At 44.5% G+C, this 21,478-nt stretch overlaps 1 protein-coding gene across 1 annotated transcript in view; it reads left to right on the forward strand.

The window, feature by feature from the left end:
* TMC1 (transmembrane channel like 1) overlaps positions 1–21,478 on the forward strand; it is a 360,874-nt gene that overhangs the window by 168,273 nt on the left and 171,123 nt on the right. The window contains exon 4 of the mRNA XM_044391257.3: positions 19,428–19,678. The gene's annotated coding sequence lies outside the window, so the exon portion shown is untranslated. The remainder of the gene's footprint in view (positions 1–19,427; positions 19,679–21,478) is intronic.

Consider the following 21,478-nt stretch of genomic DNA (forward strand, 5'->3'; position numbering starts at 1 on the left):
AGGAGAAGACACAAATTCAAATAATGCAAGACAAAACAAAATGGGTGTGAAGTAGCAATAAAAACAACTTGATGCGAACACCTGGGTGTCTCAGTTAAGCGGCTGCCTTTGGCTCAGGTCATGTTCCCAGGGTCCAGGGATCAAGCCCTGCATCAGGCTCCTTGCTCAGCAGGGAACCCGCTTCTCCCCCTGCTTGTGCTCACTCTCACTCTCTCTTTGACAAATAAAAAATAAAATCTTAAAAAAAAAAATTTGATGTGGGGGGACTGGGGAAGCAACAATTCACTTTGCAAGGGTTTGAAAGATAAAGCGGTTTTTCAAAGGCTACAATTGTGGTCAGGTCATTTCAAGCCAAAGAGGCTGCCTGAAGAAAGCATAATGTCGCTAAATTATGGTGAGAAATGACAAAACAGTGCTGTTGTGGAGCATTGTTAATAAGTAATAGATTATCATTAATATTGTTCCCCAAGGAAGACAGGTTTATCTAGAGGTGAGTAATATTTTTTAAAAGGGACTTTGGAGAATTTCAACTGTTAATTTTTTGAGGAACCTCCATACTGTTTTCCACAGCAGCTGCACCAATTTCCATTCCCACCAATCGATGCATAAGGGTTCTTCTTCCTCCACATCCTCACCATTTCTTTTTCTTTCTTTCTTTCTTTCTTTCTTTCTTTCTTTCTTTCTTTCTTTCTTTCTTTTTTGATGCTAGCCTTTTGGACAGGTGCGAGGTGACATCTCATTGTGATTTTGACTTGCATTTCCCTGATGATGAGTGATGCTGAGCATCTTTTCATGTGTCTATTGGCATCTGTATGTCTTCTTAGGAAAAATATGCTTTTCCTTTTCTTTGATAGGAAAGTGTCATGGGGATTTCCCCAATGCCTCTTGATCATGATTAAGGCTATTTCTTAATTGACAGAATGGGGAGAGGGAGCACAAGAGGAAAGGAGAAGACAATGCAAGACGAAAAAGGAAGGAAAAAGTGATGGTGGGGATTAGCTGTATTTTCCTAAGGCAGAGAGCGTGCATGACGATAAAGACCGCATGGATGTCTTCTCAACAAAGAATTTCTCTGGATTAGGTCCGACTGAAATTGAGAAGAGTGGAGTGAATAAGGCATGGAAAGATGTCAGTGGGGGAGTTACTGGGTCAGACTGTTCTGCTGTTGGGCTGGGACGCAGTGGTGATTTGATGGGGGACTCAGTTTGGTACAATGAAGCCATCAAGCGTTGTGACGTGTGTTGTGTAGGGATGGGGCGGTTGGGGCACAGGTGGACAGTGGGGAGGAGTCGTGGCGTACCCTGAGGCTTGCCTGTATTGATGTTGGACTTCCACGGCACCACCCTGAACTGTTTGACTTTGGGACCTAATTTACGACATCAAGAAGAGCCGCTTGAGCAGAACCAGAGGGAAATTTCATAAACAGCGAAGGCAGTGATTCTTACTGGCTGTGTGCTTTTGGAAACAATTTACACAAGGGCTGATTTCGACATGCACTAATATATACAGTCTAGCTGGCGTTTTGTATGGAAACTTTAATAAACGGTTCTAATTGGTGCTTCATTTACATAGATTAGAGAGTTCCACAGGCCTGCCTATCTGGCCTTAGGGATTTGGGGTTATTTAATGGAGAAGCCAGTTTGATCAGATAAATAAACAACTTTAGGGAATCCTGGCAAAGTTAGCCTGATACAAAGTAGGCAGTTTTTAATAATTTTTATTCTTTTTTAAAAGTCTCTAAGCAGGGGCGCCTGGGCGGCTCGGTCGTTAAGCGTCTGCCCTCGGCTCAAGGCATGGTCCTGGTGTTCTGGGATGGAGCCCCACATCAGGCTCCTCCGCTGGGAGCCTGCTTCTTCCTCTCCCACTCTCCCTGCTTGTGTTCCCTCTCTCGCTGGCTGTCTCTCTCTGTCAAATAAATAAAATCTTAAAAAAAAAAAAAAGTCTCTAAGCAGTGATGTAATAGCAAAGGCTTAGGGACAAATGAAATGCCATTCAATAAGGAACAGATTATATAAAGTATGTCTATCCACAAAATTAAATGTGCACCTTTAAAATAGTGAGACATGTAATGCTAAGGCACGCTGCCTAAGATGTATGTTTAAGCTCAGAAAGAAGATGTAAAACAATGTGCAAACATTGGTATACTAACACTTGTGTTTTAAAAAAAGAGGGAGTTGTGGGGCACCTGAGTGGCTCAGTCAGTTAAGCGTCTGACTCTTGGTTTCGGCTCAGGTCATGATCTCGGGGTCGTGAGATGGAGCCTGGCATTGGGCTCTGCCCTGGGCTTGGAGCCTGATTAAGATTCACTCTCTCCCCCCACCCCTCCCCCACCCCTCTTAAAAAATGAATAAATAAAAAGAGAAGGAGTGCTGTATATACATATCACTGTATATGCCTAGTATTTCTCTGGAAGGCCACAGAAGAAACTAGTGACAGTGGCTGGCCCTGGGGAAGGAATATCAGGGATCAGGAGTAAGAAGGAGACTTAATTTTTCACTGTGTTTCTTTTCATACTAGACAGTCTTAACTTGAGTTTCTTTTACTCTTGTCCAGTGGCTTGAACTAGCTTTCCATCTCTTTCCATGATTCAGGAAAAGAGAACCCCTGTGTCAACAGCAGGTGGGAGAGCTTTGATTTTCCAGTGATGTTTGATGTGGTTTTATCCCAGATTTCCCCACAGCCTGGGTCAGGGCAGATACTGACTGACTTTGGTGTGAAGTTAGTTGTTGTGGTTGTTTTGTTTTGGTTTAAAGGCTCTTCTTCAGACAAATGAATGGGAAGAACTCCCTCCTTCTGTGTGAAGGTAACATAGTGAGCACAGTGGGATGGTTCTCATTCACCACTTATCCCCATGGTTAGGTACTGTTGTGCAGTCTGTGTACTGCACAACCATTTGTGGTGGTCCTAAACTGGGTCAACTTGCTGGTGAGACTGAATTCCAACCCCTTCACTTGGCACATCACTAACAGAAAACTCAAGCTGTAGGTAGCACTTCCCTACTTTTCCATTTGCCCTTACAGTCTTCAGGGCGACCAAGTCCAAGGAACTACTGTAAGTCGTTGTGGTGAATGATAAGAGTATCATAGAGAAGTGTCTATGAAAGACTCCAAAGAACGAGGAGGAGGCAGTTTACCCTGAATGGTGATGGTTGCAACACATGGAGTAGTCTAGGCCAGCAGTTCTCAACTGGGGCCCTCTAAGGAAATTTGGACAAAGTTTGGAGACGTTTTTGGTTGCCTCAAATGGGAGTGGTGGTGTTACTGGCATCTGGTGAATGGAGACCAGGGATGCTGCTGGACACCCTACAACACACAGGACATCATGCCCCCACAAAGAATTATCTAGCCCCCAGTGTCAGCAGTGCTGCCATTGAGAAACCTGGTCGGATGCTGTGGTGACAAATAACGTTAAAAAATCCCAGTGGCTTCACCCAACAACTAATTAATTTTTCCCTCGTGCGCTATGTCCAACATGAGTTGGCCATGCAGCCCTGCTCATCCTGGTCCCATCAGGGAGTCTGGCTGAGGGGAGATTCGTTTCCAAGCGGTCTTCCACCATGTCTGTGACAGGGAAGGGAACTTGGTGGGTCACACAGTAGATTTTAAAGCTTCTGCCCAGAATCGGCACATATCTTTTCCAATCAGATTCCGTTGGCCATGATGTAGCCCATAGGCCATGCCTAAATTCAAAGCAGGTGGGACGTGCATTTCCACCTTGTACCCAGAAGGAGAGAGGGGGAATAATTGTGAACGTGCTCACGACTCTCACACTGATGGCAGTTGTGGTGTGCCGCTGGTGTGAGGATTCAAGGAAGGCTTCTGTTCTTGTCACCTATCGCTGCCTAACGCACCACCCCAAACTTAGGGGCTAAGGACAAAAGTCATTTAATTTGCTTCTGAAGCTGAAATCTGGATGGGGCTGGATGGGAACAGCTCATCTCTACACCATGTGGCGTCACCTGGGGCAGCGTGAAGAGTGGGGGCCAGGATCCTCTGAAAGCTTGATCACTCCCAAGTCTGGCAGTTGGTGCTGGCTGTAGACTGTGACCTCAGCTGTGACTGTCAGCTGGACCACCTACACATGGCCTCTACATGCGGCTGTTTGGCTTCCTCACAACATGGTGGCTGGGTTCCAAGGCAGAGTCAACGCTGCCAGTTTCTTCGAGCCTGAGTCTGGCAACTGGCACAGTATCACTTCATAGTCCATTCATTGAGAAGTTCTAGAGCCCAGATTTATAGGGGAAGGAACACAGACCATGTTTCAACAGAAGGGAGGTCACAGAATCTGGGGGTCATGTTGTAAAGCTACTTCCTAGGTCGGTGACAGGGCTGAAGAGATAGCAAGATTTCCTCAGGTGCAGTCTGGGGAATGAGCATGAGCCCGGGCACATCAGAGCCGAATTTATTCCAGTTTTTCAGCTGGTCCTGCTTCATAGCTACTCACTCCTAGTGCCAATATCAACCTTATAAAAAATGTCTTGATCAATACATGAATGTGAACTGCAGTCTGGGTTTATTCTGATTTAATTGTCTAAGATTAGACATCACTCATTTTCATGCAAACAAATTAAATTATTAAAAAAATGAGGCTACCAAAATTCTCCATTAGATATTTGTTTCTGTAATAATAGTTTAGTTTACCTCAGTTTGGGGAGTTAGTGTATTAGTGGCATTGACTATGCTTTGGATTCATTTTGCTTTGAACTTCATAGTTCCATTTGGACTTCTAAGCTGTCTGGACCTGACCTGAAGCACTTTCTTCAGGAATAAGATGAGGTAGGGGTGGAGGAGTCGCATAAAAGGATCACGATCTTTCCGATGTTGAGAATTACTACCAATATCCACGTGTGTTCCTGTCTTTCCCGAGTCAATCCTAACAGCATCGTTCAGACAACCACAGAATTTTAGAATTGAGAGCGTCTTTCAAGGTCATCTAAGATGAACTTCCTAATTTTGCCTGGGAGGAAAATGAGAAAGAGACAAAGTGACCTCCTGGGGTTTCGACTCACCCTGGCGCAGGAAGAGGAAGGGCAGCTGGTGGAACTGGAGGGGACCCACTGATCAACTACAGGGCATCGGATGTTTCCCCCTGCGTTCGTGTGGAGGGAGAAGCAGCTTCTTAGCTTCTGCTGCTCTGCCTTCTCTTGTGACCTCTGTCCTAGCCCTTGGCTGCATCTACTCCAGGTCCGAAGGCCTGGACCATTCCATCTGGCTTCTGATTATGCACTGGCAGCTGCCTTTCTCCTCATCCTTTGTTCTCACTCTTTTGAATCCAAGCGGGAGTTGCCCCACTGATAGCATTTAAATTCAGCTCATGAAAAATTCTATAACAAGTGTACTTGACAGTTTGATCTCTGGCTTCTCCCACACATTTGCCCTTTATACCCTGAGAGCCATAAGCTTCATTTCCTTGGAGCAGATTGCAATTTCAATGGAAAGGAAATAACTGTGTGGCCTTCAAGCTGAGCCCAGTTCTTACAAGGACCAAACAAAGCTTAATCCTGAGCGAGAAAACTCAGGCTCTGGATCAGGCTCTGGAAATCTCTCCCCCTGCACAGCTTGGAGGTTGAGACCTTAGAAAATCCCTGACCTGGATTCAAAACTCAGCCCTGCCTTTTACTTGCTGTGTGATCCCAGCAAGATGCTTAACCTCAGTTTCCCCTTCTATTAACGGGAACATTCATTAGTGCCCACCTCAAAGATTATTCAGTTGTTCGATCATTCAGTAAATATTTGTTAGTGCATCCCATGTGTCCAACTTGTGCAGTTTACAATCCAGGGAGGAAGGAAAACAGGAATAAAATAATCACAAATAAGTATAAAATTAAAGGTAAATAAAATCAGGAGCCATAAGCTCCTAGATCAGGACTTTCTGGAAAGAAAGCAATCAGTATCCCCTCCACCCCGCTCTTTCCATAAGAAAGACGACTTCCCTGGGGAAGGGAAGATGGAGCTCACATTACAGAATGATTACGAGGAAGGTGACCGGGCAAAGGGGTAACACAGAGCAACTTCCGGCAGGAGGGCAAGCCGTAGGTACGAATGTAAGGCAGGGGAAAGCATGAGGCTGCCGGGGACTGAAGACGGACAGCCAGAGTGCTAGAACCCGGCGGGGGAGTGAGCGAGGCTTAAGGGGCTGGGGCCAGTTAGCCTGCCTCTTAGGTGGCAGGACCGTGGGCTGGACCCTGGCTAAGGTTTAGGTAATTGCAGGACCAGATTTGCATTTGAAAAGATCCGTCTGGCTGCAGGGAGGAAGGAAAGGGAGTGGAGTAGTGGTTCTTAGTCTTGGCCTTCAAAGCGACGCTTTCAAACAATTACCTGGCCCCGCCCCTAGAGAGTCTGCGGTCGTCCGTTTCTAGCGGATCCCCGTAGATTACAGTATTTGCCAGGGTTGAGATTCATCCTGAAAGGAGGCTTGCGGGGAAGAAGAATTGGAGAAGTGCCACAGCAACCCAGATCAGAAATGATGGAACAAATTCTCGGCAGAGGCAGAGGCCTCTGGGTCTAGGGCAGTGATTCTTCAAGGGTGCTGGACTTCCCATCCCCCCCCCCCCCCCAGGGCTTGTTAACATGCAGATTTCTGGGCCCCTGGATTCAGTCGGACTGCGGTGGGGCCTGCGAATTTGCATTTCTGACAATTTCCCCAGATCGGGGAATGTTGCTAGTTTGGAGGCCACACTTGGAGAATCCCTGATCTGGAGAAAAGCTGTCAAATTTGGCAGATAAAATTAACAGGATTTGGTGTTAGATTGTTTATGCAGCTAGGCGTAAAGGAGGATTCGGGAACTCTTCTCTTTTTTGAATTTTGCAGTGGAACGTAGGGGCTAGTCCTGTTCACTGGCATTCAGGGAACGGGTGATCAGACCAAAGAAGATCATGAATTCAATGCTGCATGTGTATCTGAGTGTGCCTTTGAAAGAACTAAGTGGATATGTCGAGTGGGGACATGTATTTGGAACTCAGAATGAAGGTGATTAGAGATATACATTTGAGGGTCATTGTATAAATGCTTATTGAAGCCAAGGATTTACCAACAGGATCATTCAATTCTCTTCCTTTCTTTTGCTCTTACCCACAGTTTGAAAGCTCCGGCTTCTCTTCTCTTGGTCTTTCCAAAGTGCCGTAATCCTTCCAGCCTCCCTGCCTTCTTATCTGCTCTCTGTTCTGAAGAATGCTTCCTCTTCCCCTTCCATAATTTAGCTCCTTTTCCTCCTTTGGATCCCCCCCCTCTTCCCCTCCCCAGCTTGGTCCTGTGTGGTATTAACAACCAGGTACCTTTGTTTCTCCTGTAGCATAAATCAGAGTTGGCTTTTATGTGTGTTTATGTGTGTGATTATTTGCTAAACGGTCATCTCTCCCATGACACTCTCAGACAACACCCTTGCTACCCGAGGGCTTGGCTCAATATCTTAGGAAAAACTTCGGAGACACTTGATGAGTGTCCAGCATGTCAGTCACGGAGACGGTAGCTGTTTTAAGCAGTGGCGATTTCTCAGGAAGGGGGAGAAGTGGTGAGTTTTATGAAGCTGTTTATTCAGCGAGGAGATGAAGTTTTGCAGGACTGTGTGAACCGGCAACTGCGCCATCTGGTGGAAGCAAGCGATGCAACAGCTATGATCTCAGACGAGGCTCAGCGTTGCTTAAACACTGTTGCCCTGGGAGAAAAGACTCATTTCTTACACTTAAAAAATAAAAGTAAATTTCATTAGAGGGAAGACAGACTCTCACTCTTTGAGAGATCTAGTCGGAGAAAATTGGATATTTATTGAAAATAGTGTTGACTTTTCAAGAAGAGCAGCATCAGAATTGAGGGGGGTTTATTGAAAGGACTCACATGGAAATAAGGAAGTTAGAGGTCTCCACCCAAAGCCAGAATCAGAGAAAAACAGGAACAGGCATATAGCTGGACTTCTCGGACTGATTTGCATTTTGGAACTGGCGAGTCAGTGAGGATATTGCTCATCTCTAGCCATCTGTCTTGTAAGCCCTGCAGTGTCAGGCTTGGGTATCAGTTACTCTCTCCCTTCCTTGTTCCACCTTTGGTGCCCTTCCTCCGAAAGGGGCAAGGTGTCACTAACTGATTATGGCAGTAACTCGGGCTGTGCAATGTGGCATGTGGGGGTCTGAGACTGTTCTTATGATTTTTCTTTGTTTCTAATTTCTCTTACAATGAGGAAGTAGAGGGGGGAGATAGAGAGAGAATCTCAAGCTGACTCCCCATTGAGCGTGGAGGCTGACCCTGAGCTTGATCCCAGGACCCTGAGCTCAAGACCTGAGCTGAGATCAAGAACCGGGTGCTTAACCAACTGAGCCACCCAGGTGCCCCTACTTCAATTATTCTTGCCACTACCATTAGACTTAGTGAAGGACATGAAACCAAATAGCTTGATCCTGGCCAGTCACTTCCTGGATATGATGTCCCTCTTAGAGCTTTTGTATCTGGCTACTTCATAGACCCCTGCCCAGACTGCATATTGTTTGCTCAAGAGTCTGGTGCCCTCTCTTCTTCCACTCAGATATGACCATTGTTGGGGCTCACATAGTACAGAACAGAATCACTGTATCAGTGAAAGGCGTTTTGATTTGAACAGGCTTAACTCATAAGGGAATTTATTTCTTATAAACTAGAAAGTCCAGCATTAGAATGGCCGTCAAGTGAGGGTTGATCCAGTGGTCCAATGTGGTCAAAACCCCTATTTTTTTCCATGTCACCATCTATAATGTTGGCTTTATCTTCTTTTTTAAAGATTTATTTATTTATTTGAAAGAGAGAGCGAGCATGAGCAGGGGAGGGGCAGAGGGGGACAGAGATGAGCAGAGTCCCTGTTGAGCACAGAGCCCGACACAGGGCTCAATCCCAGGACCCTAAGATCATGACCTGAGCCAAAATAAGAGTCAGACCCTCAACTGACTGAGCCACCCAGGCTGTGTTGACTTGGTGTTAAGGTTGCTCTCCCTTTAAGCCCTCCTCTAGGCCTCTCTCTATCCCTTTGCCTAAAAGCACATCTGTTTTTCTTCCATTTCTTCTTTTAAGGGTCTGAGACTCAAGGCCAATGCTTGTAATTGCCTCTTTTTCAAGTCCCATCATCCCAGAAACTGGGTAATAGTTTTTCTAGTCTCTAAAACATAGAAGTAGTGTTCCCAGTGACTGAGTGTCAGTGCTTTTTTGCGATGGATGCTGGAATTCTCAGGAATCTCTGAAGTGGAGGCATCTCATAGGAGCAGTGGAGCAGATGTGTGTTGCATTTAATTATTCATGTAGGTATTTATTATTAATTTAATTTTGCCTGCTAAAGATGGAGGCTAGTTTATTTTAATGCAATATAACAATGCAACAAAAAGGTCAAATCTTAAGTGTAGAGTTTGATGCGTTTTGCCAATGTGTACATCGATGTAACTACCACCCACATCAGATAGAGAGCATTTTTAGCCCCTCAAAAAGCTCCCCATGCCCCTTCCTGGTTAGAACATCCTTCAAGGTATTTACTTTTCAAGAGAATGGTAACTGTTTCAAACCTAAAGCATGGAAAACAACAAAATGTACCCCGATGCACATATCATCCTTATATTTATCACCAAGACCCCATGATAATAAAAATTTTGCCACACAAAATCATTATTTGATTCCCCTTCCCTTGATGTGTGTGTGTTAAGTATTTTAAGCAAATCCCAAATATCACATCATTCTACTTTGATATGCATCTCTAAAAATGAGATTTTCTTACGTATCTGTAGGTACTACTATTATCCATGACTAAACGACAAGTCCTTGGAGTCATTTAACACACAGTACACTTTCCAATCTGTCCAGTTGTCTTCGTATAATTTATTTGTTTGAATTGGGATTCAATCAAGATCCAAAGTAGTAATCTCCGATCTCTCTCTTTCTCTCTCTTTCTGTGTTTCTCTTTTTCTCCTTTTCATTGACTTGTTAAAGATACTAGTGAGTTGAGCTGTAGAATGTACTACATCCTGGATTTGTCTGTTTCCTGGAGCTGGTGTTTCACTTGTTCCTCCAGTTGCCATTTGCTTTATCAACCGGAAGTAAGCTCTAAAGGCTTAATCCAGTCCAGGTCCAGATTTTTGCAAGAATATGATGTTGTGTCTGTCTCCTTGCATCACTCCACGAGCTACATCATATCCGACCGTTCCACTTTAATGATACTGATTCTTGAATTCAAGTATTCATCACCTGATCTCCATTTCCTTATCAGCCTTTTATCGAATGGTTTCCACATTAGCTTTAAATATTTGCTCTATAAATATTTATCAGGGTTGCTACTGAGTAGCTTTTCCATATGAGATATTGGGGTTAAAAAGGGTGGGCAAAAGAAACCTATTGCTAATAAATATAAAGACTGTTCATGTAACCTCAGCCTATCAGTGTACCTCCCCCCAAAATTGGGGGTGCCTATTTTTGGAGATTTCCTTGCCAGGGGAAAAGGGGAATGACAAATTCAATGGGAGCCCAGTGCTTCCCTCATGTCTAACTAATCCTATTACCTTTCCTTCCTTCTCTCGTTCTCATTCCGTTCCTTTCCCTTCATTTTCCAATCACTTTGTCGTCATGATGTGCCAATTATCCTGAGGATCGGTGCTGGAGGTGTGGCGTGCTCAATTATCCTTGTTTGTATGCCGTGGTGATTCACGGTGGAGCTGGCTCCCTAGCAGAAGCAGATCATGCAACAATCTAATTTTGAGAAAGAGAAAACTGAGCCATGGAAACCGGGTTACTCATCCAAGTTCACACAGTGACCAGCCCTCATAAGAAATGACTACTGTATTCAAAGTACCGAGTATCACAACTTCTGACAAGCAGCAGGGACTCTTCTAGGAAGAAAGTTAGTCAGAAGCACATAGTGGGAAATCTATACAGAAGCCCACCCAATAAGGAATTGTTTACACTGTCTCCTCAGGGAAACTCAGGATAATACACATTTAACAAAGATGTTTTGGGGAAGCTTAAAGTAGCTAAGAGTTGGATGCCAGTAGGTCTCTTTTGTGGAATTCAAATGTAAAGGGCTTTCCTTCCACCTTGAAGAAAATACATTACTAACTAGGGAGAAATGACAGTCGAAATATGAGGGGGAAAAAAGAACAAAGGAAAAACCACAGAGTCTCTGGAGAGCAGTGTGTGAGGCAGCTGACTGTCCTGTGGCTGGTAAGCACATGGCTTGAAAAGATCACATTCCTGCTTCATTTTGAGAGTGTGGAAGACGCACCGGCCACCAGCAACCCTGGTAAATATTTGTGGTCTCGAATTTCACAAACTGCCACACAGTCAGCTTAGCTGCTCCTGTTACAGAGCCTTGGCGACAGGACTCACAAAACTGCCATGTGGGAGCCTTCTCAGATGACAAGATGCGGGATTCCTGATCAGACAAGTTTATAAGGAAAGACTCTCGTGCGCTGCCTCTTTGGAGAAAGGTTCTGTAACGGGCCAGCATCCTGGCCACCAAGTTTTCTTCCTGCACAGAGAAGAAAGGATGACACGGTGCCCTTCACGTGGGGCAGGCAAAGTGTCCTTGCCAAGCGGGTCAGCGGGGCACGGGGCCCGCCTGCCTCACAATAGTGCACATCGGCTCAGATGGGCTCAACTCTGTGGAGTCCCTGTGCTCTGTGGCAGATGTCAGTTTCTGGAAAGGGAGGGCCTCCGTGAAGGCATCTGCTGTTCACCCTCCAGCAGATTAAGATTAAAGACTGGGAGTCGCCTTGCACAGCCACTGCATAAATGGCCACCTTTTCCAAGCTTCTCCCCATGAGGACCTGCGGATAAATCCAAGTTAGCACTTATTAGGGGCAGAGAGCCTAATGGTGTGATTGGGATCTGTGTTGGGTGGGTTCTGTTTGGCTCCCTTAATGGGGATTAATGATGATCACAACAGTATGAATAGTGAAACCGGGATGTCAGTGCAGACCCTCTGTTTTCTGAATTCTCTGGGATTTCTACGCTTTTCCTGGGATGAATGTTAGTGCAGGGCTGGCTCCTCCTTCATGCTACGGTGAGAACCCACTCCGTGCTCCCAGCCTCTCATTTCTCGTGCAAGGTCCCTTTTCTCTACTCCATGCTGAACCACATGCCATGCTCATCCCCCTTTCTTGGAATGACATGAAAAAAAAAAAAAAAACACCCTCATGGGGCATTTATGGGTAACAGTCTTGACTGTGGGTTAGAGAGCACAGATGGGCTTTGTATCCCAGCAGAGCAAACATCTTAAATGGAAAATGGAAACAAAACAAAACAAAATAATCCTCAGGCCCGGCCGTGTTGCTTTCTTATTATCTTTCTGTGTGCTCTCTGACGTCTACATCTCCCCCTTGGAAATGGAAGTCGACTCCTATCTTCGGTCTGTGCTCTGGGGATCATCCTCTTTTCCAAAGACGGGTGAGTGTGGTCTTGCTCTGAGAAACCATCTAGCATTGGTCCCTGTCTCTGTCTCCTCATCCACCAATCTCTGCGATTGAAAGGGGGCCACAGAGAGATTATTTTCCCAGTGACATAAATTATTTCCTCTCTTTGTTCTTCCAACTTGGAAGACAGATTCGACTGCGGTCAGTTTTGATGAAAAACAAATTTGTTTCTTTCTTTCTTTTGTTTTTTTTCCTCCGATACGAGAAGAATAATGTAATGGAGCATTGTGAGGTGTTGATTGTTCTCCGTTATCTATTATTACTAAGATCTTCGTCTGCCTCCCAAAGGTTGCTGAGAAGTGTAGCAAATATGGTGGACACAGAGCTCTGATAATAGACTCACTGAACTCTCCAAGGCCAACGGCCTGGTTTTAGGCCATGAGATGAATCCTGGCTTTCCTATTGTTCGGAAGGCCAAACTGGTTTCACAGTCTTCATCAATGAACCATATTGAAGGTGTTCTGGGAGAGCAGAATATGAGGTCTTTTGAGGGAGAGCAGAATTCACAGTGTGGAAACTATTCCTCCCTACTTTCTTCACATGGGGGGAAGTACTTGGACTTGTTCCTCTCCTTGTCCTATACACTTGGGCATTCCAGAGCCCTGTGTTTCCTTCCCTCTGTTTGCTTAGGTGCTGACAATGATCTCCTGTATAAAGTTGCTTACTAATGGACCAGCAGAGTGAGGGACACTATTTGGGCAAGGAGAAAGGGGCAGGAAAGACATGGCCTAAGTAGGAGAAGGAATAGCAGAGGACACCTGTGTTTCCCACCGTTTTATTTGCAAAGATAATGGGATTTTCCTCCATTAGGTGAATGCCAAAGAAAGTAGATGGGGTGAAAGTTTTCTCACAGATATCTCCCAAAAAAGCTAACTGGTGGGTACATGGATCTCAGTTTGGGGAAGTCTGTAGATTAGGGGTGCCTGAATGGTTCAGTTGGCTGAGTGTTTGGCTCAGGTTGTGATCTCAGGGTCTTGGGGTTGAGCTCTGCTCAGTGGGGAGTCTGCTTGTCTCCCTCTCCTCTGCCCCTCCCCCACTCATGCTCTTTCTCCCTCTCTTTCTCTCTAAAATAAATAAACAAATCTAAAAGAAAGAAAGAAAGTCTGTAAATTGAGCTTCCAAAGGAAAGATCTGGGGGGATGGATATAAGGGGGCCAACTTAAAGCTGGATTTTCCAATCAGAGACAGTGCAGTAAAAGGCCCCTCAGGATTCTCCGATGATCCAGCACAGGCACATCCACTTGCCACGCAAGGCGACTGATGGCCCACCTGTGTGGATGCCTGCCACGCAAGGGGACTGATGGCCCAGCCATGCTGGCAGTGGAGAAGCAACACCTCCCAGAAAGGGGTGTCAGATTGCTGTCAGCAGCTTGCAGCTTCTCAAATGTCCATGTTGCCCCCTCCGTCCTCTATTGTCTGAAGTTTCGGGGGGTGGGTGGGCACAGGTTGAAGAATGGGGAGAGGAGAAAGGGAGAAAGCAGTCGTGAGAAAAGAGACCACGCTTCAGTGAATACTGGAAAATATTCATATCTGCTCATGAGATGAAGTTTAAATGTTTGGGAATTTTGCCAGTTGTTCATGGGTAGCTTGAGTCAGCCCTAGTGGGAGTATTCAAGATAGCACTCAGTGTGCAGTGCACACCAGCAAATGCTACAAACTGGGGCCTTTTGATTTTCTCTTTCCAGGAGAGCTGGTTTACCACCTTCTCCCGAGCCTAAGCGGAGGCGCATGGGGGACACACGGAGACTGAGGTGGTAACGTGTCAGACTGGTTTAATAACCAAAGGGGATTGAACAATTTTAATACTAGAATGAAATATAGTTAGGGAATCCCACTCCCCAGCAAGAAAAGGGGGGCCAATGAAACAAAATTGTGTCAATTATTAGAAAAACAAAATACCATTCCATATTTTTACCACAATGGGCAGGGTTACTATGCCTTTGTAGAGGAGAAAAAAAATAATTTTCCCCCTACCCTGTGAGTTCTAGCTAAGACTCTGTAATAAAAGATTAGCAAGAGGAAAGCCAACAGAAGTTTATTAACACATATACCTCATGTATACATGGGAGAGACACTGGAATAATGAGTAACCCCCCGAGGTGGCTTAGAATTCAAACTGAAATAGCATCTTAGTAGGGAAAAGAGAGACAGGATAAGGCCTCTTTAGAGAGGGTAAATGATTTTAGGAAAGATGAATGGGCCCTTAGGAAGGGCAAGTGGGAGGTGTGGCAGTTTGTGACAAAGCTTGTCTGGATGTGGTGTCAACTTCTAGTCTCCTCTTCTGTGACAAGAATCTTTCTTTCCTGGTTAATAAACCTCTCAGGAAGGGGATTTATGACAATTGATTTCCTTTTGGAGGATCTGTGTTTAGGCAGATGAGGGGAGTTCAGAGAAAGCCTCTTCCTGCATTTGCTGTTTTATAAGTGCCTACAGCTCAAAATAGTCAGTCCATCAAAGTGGCGTAGTGTGGAGTGGCACGTCCGCGACTCTTGTAGTTGTTTTGGGTTTACATGTTCCGCTACCCTTCTCTTCTGCTCTCAATTGAATTGTGTCTTCCCCAAAAGGTGTGTTGAAGTTCTAACCCTCAGAATGTGACCTTATTTGGAAATGCAGTCTTTGTAGAGGGAATAAAGTTAAAATAAGGTCATTGGGGGGCGCCTGGGTGGCACAGCGGTTAAGCGTCTGCCTTCGGCTCAGGGCGTGATCCTGGCGTTATGGGATCGAGCCCCACATCAGGCTCTTCCGCTATAAGCCTGCTTCTTCCTCTCCCACTCCCCTGCTTGTGTTCCCTCTCTCACTGGCTGTCTTTCTCTGTCAAATAAATAAATAAAATCTTTAAAAAAAAAAAAAAAAGGTCATTGGTCCTAATCCAATATGACTGGAGTCCTTAAAGAAAGGGGACATTTGGACACAGTGACAGACATGCACAGAGGGAGGGTTATATGAAGACATCCTGGAAGGCAGTCATGTGACTGGAACGGTTCATCTAGAAGCCAAGGAAGGAACCAAGGATTGCCAGCAACCACTAGGAGCTAGAAGAAACAAGGAAACATCCTTCCCTAGAGCCATCAGAGAAAGTGAAGCAGGAGAGCTAGGTTCTTGTCTCATGGAGTCAAAGAATGAATCCCGCAGACAAAGTAGAGTGAGTAAAGCGATAGAAGTTTATTAAGTGAAGATACAGAGAAAGCTGTCAAGAGTGAGAGGGGTCCTGACAGGGTTGCCAACAAGGATCTTTAGGGTTGGTCTTTTATAGAAAGCTAACCAGGGAACTTAAAACCTTTTAACATCTCTATTGATACCACCTTCAATGGCTTACTTCCTTTTTAGGGTCTGGTTATTCTTTGTTGGTCACAGGTAACTATCATAAAGACACCCACCCCCACGACCCACCCCACACACCTAAGGTAGGGTGGTCTGATTTATCCCCTTATCTCTGTTTCCCTACGCCTCCACATTTTTGGGATTTCTGTGAGCCTGATCACAGAACCCCCTATCTATCTCTCACTACCTAGCCCCCCATCTCTTACTCAAAAGCGTGATCCTGACAGCACCTTAATACTGGACTTTAGCCTCTAGCACTGTGAAGTGATAAATATGTTATTATTTTTTCAAGATTTTATTTATTCATTTGAGAGAGACAGAGAAGGAGAAAGAGAGAGAGAGTGCTCAAGTGAGCACTAGTGGGGGCGGGGGTGGGTGGGAGGGTGGGGAAGAACAGAGGGAGAGGGAGAAGCAGATTCCCCACTGAGCAGGAAGCCCAAGGCTTGGCTCGATCCCAGGACCCAGAGATCATGACCTGAGCCGAAGGCAGACACTTAACCATCTGAGCCACCTAGGCGCCCCAAATATTTGTTATTTTAAGCCAATTTTTGATACTTGTTATGGTAGCCCCACGAAATTAATAAAGCCTCCCAAATCCAAAGCAATAATAACTACCATTTATTGGTTATTTCCAATGTGTGTATTGTATTCAAGGCCTCCAGTGAGGAGCTGGGTATTTGATGGGGGTAGGGAAGGGGGACGGGTGCTATTGTCATTCCATACAGATCTATCCATTATTCCCATTCACTTAAACACTGGAAATGTGTCTTTTGACCTAAGGGACATGGCTGTAGACACAAAATGATCGTGAGCCACCAAACAAATAGGATATTCTCAAACAATTCGCAATTAATTCAAGGTGTTGTGACTCCCAAGCATGGAGTGGTCCAGGGAAGGTACTGAGTGTTCCAGCCACCCCGGGCCAAATGCTTCAGGCTGAATGAATTAGCAATAATAAAATACCAGGGGTACAGAGCAAAGCCAAGCTGAGAAGGGAAAGTCTTCTAAAATGCCCATCTGAGAACTTGTGAAACAGTAGCAGGGCTGTGAGGGAAGTCAGATGGAGAGTGGGGGGTTGGGGTAAAGAAAATAATTACCACAATTCTGGAGCCAGGAGGATCAGTCCATTGGCCAACAGATGTAGGGTCAGCTGTTTTAAACTGCTACACCCTGCTGATTTTGCACACAGCTTAAATCTTGAAGCTATAAAGCTCATTACTTAGAGCCTGGGATAAAAATTGGAGTTTCAATCTAATATCAACTAACTAATTTAGTAACTTTGGGGTCAGAATATATATATTTTTTATTTTTGGAAGGGGGGAAGAGGCAGACAGAGAGAGAAGGAGAGAATCTTAAGCAGGCTCCATGACCCCAAGATCCTGACCTGAGCCAAAACCCAGAGTAGGACGCTTAACAGACTGAGCCACCTGGGCGGCCTTGGGGTCAGACTGTCTTAATGAAATGCGTTTTTGTGTCTGTCAGAAGACAGTGGTGACAAATAGGATGTTCTGTCTTGGAGATCACATCTGCCAGATAAGCATGACACTGGAATCTTGGAAGTGGTAGAGCTTTTTCTCGAAATTCAAAGATTGGGTCCTTCTGCATGGGGGAGAGAAGTTTTGGGTGATTGCTGGGTTTTCCTGGGCTGATCTCTGGCTCACGCACAGATCTCGCATTTTAGACCCATGGGAAGTCTTAATTTCCTAAGTGTCTCTTTGGTGCTGTGGGCTTTATGCCAACTGCTGGAAAAACAAAAATGAAAATGTGCTTCTCGCTGTCGGTAAAAGTGAAGTAAAAGTCTTGTGGAGATCCAGACATTCAAACAATTATTAACGTGATGTAGAAATGACTTCCAGAGGTTTGCACACCATGCTTGGGAAGCTCAGAGTTAGGAGCGGCTGACTTCCTGCTGTTGGAGGGTGGGCTGCCAAGGAAGGCTCCACGGAGGAGCCGTTAACCACAGGATTGCGGTTCATGCCTCAGGTCAGCAGACACCAGATTATAAAGGCTATCACGCGCCAGGTTTAAGGGAGCCATTTAAGTCTTTTAAGCTGTACCATGACAGATTAAATGTGCACTTTAAGGAAATCTGAATGGTAGCGTGCAGGATGAAATGGCAAAAATCTACAGTTTGGTACACTTAGTTCTAAATAGCGATTTTACCTTTAACTGTGTCTACACCTTTCTGACTCTATTCAAGCGACAGGACATACAGACTTAGAAACCCTGTTTTACACCCCAGCACGTGGCTCTGTCACTGACTCAGCACAAGCCTATGCTCCAATCTTATAGTCGTATAATATCATTTACGGAAACAGTTAAGACTAATGACAGTAGGCTGTGCTCCAACATACGATCCCTTGATGACCAACACTGTAGGCTCTCCCTCTTTTAAATGAGCTTTTCCATTGTATTTTGGGCTTTACAAAATAGACACTTTAGTAATAGATCTCCTGGAGCAGAGTTGTGTGGTGTGACCTATTCTTTTTTTTTTTTTTTTTTTTAATTTATTTGACAGAGAGGAGCAGCCTGCAAGAGAGGGAACACAAGCAGGGGGAGTGGGAGAGGAAGAAGCAGGCTCCCAGTGGAGCAGGGATCCCGATGTGGGGCTCGATCCCAGGACCCTGGAATTAGGCCCTGAGCCAAAGGCAGACACTTAACGACTGAGCCACCCAGGTGCCCCAGTGTGACCTATTCTACCTATCAAAATCAAAAATAAGAGGGTGAGAGCTATCCTACAGAAATCCTACTGTTCTCAAGCCATTGCTGGAGTTCTTCTTCCTGTTATTTAGGAAAAAAAATGAAATAAAGTACTCTTCTGCACTTAAATATTCACAAAAACCCAGAAGTTCTTAGTAATAATTATATCAGAACATATATTTTGTCTTACCCTATATTCAATAAGTGTGGTTCTCGAACTGCAGTGTGTACCAAATCACCCATAGGGTTTCTAAAAACAGAGTGTTGGATCCTGCCCCAGAGTTTCTGATTCAGCTGGTCTGGGATAAGGCCTGAACATTTCCAATTTCTGACAAGTTCCCAGTTGATGTTGCCGCTGCCGGACCAAGGACCGCACGTTGAAAAACATTGCTCGGAAATAGTAACAGCTAACTTTTATTGGGTACTTTCCACATTCTGACTGCACTCTGTGAATTCCTTACTTGTATTAGCCCTTTTAATCCTCTTGGCAACCCCAGGATGCAGGCACTTTTGAAGGGTAGAGGAATAGGCCACCCCAAACTATGCCTCCTGGGCACAGGTATTATTTTGAGCTGATTATTTGAGAAGCAGCAGACTGAGGCAGGAGGAGCTCTGAAGGCAGAGTAGAAGTTACCCTTTTGTAAAAGAAATTTACATTTATAAAGAAAGTCTCCATTTATAAGAGTGTTTTCCTCTGGGTATCAGGAAGAGGAGGATAACTCAGTCAGGAAGGAATCTTATCAATGGGGAAGGCCCCAGGTTTAAACCCGTCTAATAGCTTTATCTGTGTTTATCATGCATTTCCTAATAACTTCCCTGTAACCTGTCTCTGCACACCTTTCTTTCATCTGGAGCTGAAGATGGTATTGAAGTCAGAGTTTGGAGCACCTGCAGAGAGTGACTCATTTTCCCCTGGGGATCTCTCCTGCATCGTGAGGCACACATGTGAATAAACTTCTGTTTGTTTTTCTCCTACTCATTTGTCTTTTTTTACAGGGATCTGAGCGAGAACCAGAAGACAGGGAATGTTATTTTTCCTCCTCGGTGACATTATTACAAATGAAGAAACTGAGGGTTGAGAAAGTCAAATCACTCAACTCAAGGTCACTCAGCCAATAAGTGGTGGACTTAGGACGAACCCGGAATCATATCAGATAATGATTTGCTGTGATCTTGCTGGTACTGAATTCCTACCTGCAAGCACACCACCAGTCCAGAAACCGTGGAACACTGACAGCACTTTGTTGGTATGTTTCGTGACTAATGTTGCCTTGTTCTGATGTGAACGTTGTTCTTTGGGAAAACATTCATATCTTTAGATAGAAATTTACTTTCTCCCCCAATGAATATTTCTGACAATAGAGAAATTGCCAAACCTGCTGACTCATAACAAAAATAAAGAGCATCTACTATTTAGTCTAAGGCTTGTCATTTTGGGAGGTGGTGGGAGGAAAGATAGATTGCCACCCACTGTTGATCATTTCCACTTTATTTTATTCAATGGCATTTATAGTACTGTGTATGGAGGTGGTCTTAATAACTTTGTGGAGATCATTCCTTTAATTGTACAGATGGCTCTGCTCAATGTTTAAGGCATCTTGGGGGACAAGAGTACAATCCTGACTCAGGGGAACTTGGCCATGTAAATCACTTTGTTTTAAGGGTTTTGGCCTCTGAACCTCTAAAACGGACACCCACTTTATTGGCTTGTTAACTCATTTCTGTGGTCACTGAAGGCCCAAGCTACGACTTCATGCCTGACCACACATTAAGGATTTTTTATTGCTTGTTTTCTTGGCTTTTGGCCTGTTCTCTTCTCTCCGTCCATAACCACGTATGTATGATGTCCAGAATATTCTCCCTGTCTCTGTCTCTGTCTGTCTCTCACACACACACACACATACACATGTGTAGCATTTTTCATGGATAAGTTAGGTCAGAAATATTTCTTTTTTTTTTTTTTAAGGTTTATTTGTTTTAGAGAGAGAGCACAGGAGCAGGGGGAGGGGCAGAGGGAGAGACAGAATCCTCAAGTAGACTCTCCGCTGAGCATGGAGCCTGACATAGGCCTTGATCCCTGCACCCTGAGATCATGACCTGAGCGAAATCAAGAGTCAGCAGCTTAACCAACTGAACCACCCAGGCGCCCCAGGTCAGAAATATTTCTGTGTTCTGCAGCTAAGTACAAAACATCTTCTCTGACCATGGCCATGTCGTGTTTCATTTTAAAATTATCTTCCCAGGATATAATGGGCAGAAGGGCCATCATCACTTGGCAATAAAGTTTCCTGTAATTATACTCTCATTATCAAGGAGAAAACATTAATGCCCAATATGCTTTTAATTTAATGCCAGTTTTCACACATGAGGACATTGCAAGTATCTACAATTCTTCTGCTGATTAAGCTTTCATTGTAATCCTGAACATAACTACAAAAAGGAACTGCATTTTGAGACAAACCATGAAAATTAGCTTAAAAATGAGCCACACTAAAACAAGAATATACTACTACACCTCTGAAAGGTTACAAGATTTACTAAAAATTATCAGTAAGGGATTGTACATAAGAGACTCCTTTACTCACCAGCCCAATATCCTCACATTTTTACCCACATTTAAGGGGAGTTGGTGATGGCCTAAAATGTTTCTAAGCACTGATGGTATAATTTTTCTGTTTATCATACATCCAGTATTATCTATTTTACTTATTTTTCTTGTTTATTCTGTCTCCTTCCACAAGCTCTGTGAGCAGGGGTTTTCATCTGTTTTGCTTGCTCCTCTATCCTCAATACCTAAATAGTGCCTGACACACACGAGGCATTAAATAGACACTCGAGTGGAACGCCTGGGTGGCTTAGTCGGTTAGGCGTCCAACTCTTAATCTCAGCTCAGGTCTTGATCTCAGGGTAGTTAAGTTCAAGCCCTGTGGGGAGCCTACTTAAAAAAAAAATGAAAATAAAAAAACACTCTAGTGAATAGATAATAAATGAATCAGGGGATAGATGAAATGTATTGGCTTAATATTCTTCATCAGAACTGAAAAACA

Source organism: Ursus arctos, unplaced genomic scaffold, assembly GCF_023065955.2.
Source record: "Ursus arctos isolate Adak ecotype North America unplaced genomic scaffold, UrsArc2.0 scaffold_33, whole genome shotgun sequence".
NCBI lineage: Eukaryota > Metazoa > Chordata > Mammalia > Carnivora > Ursidae > Ursus > Ursus arctos.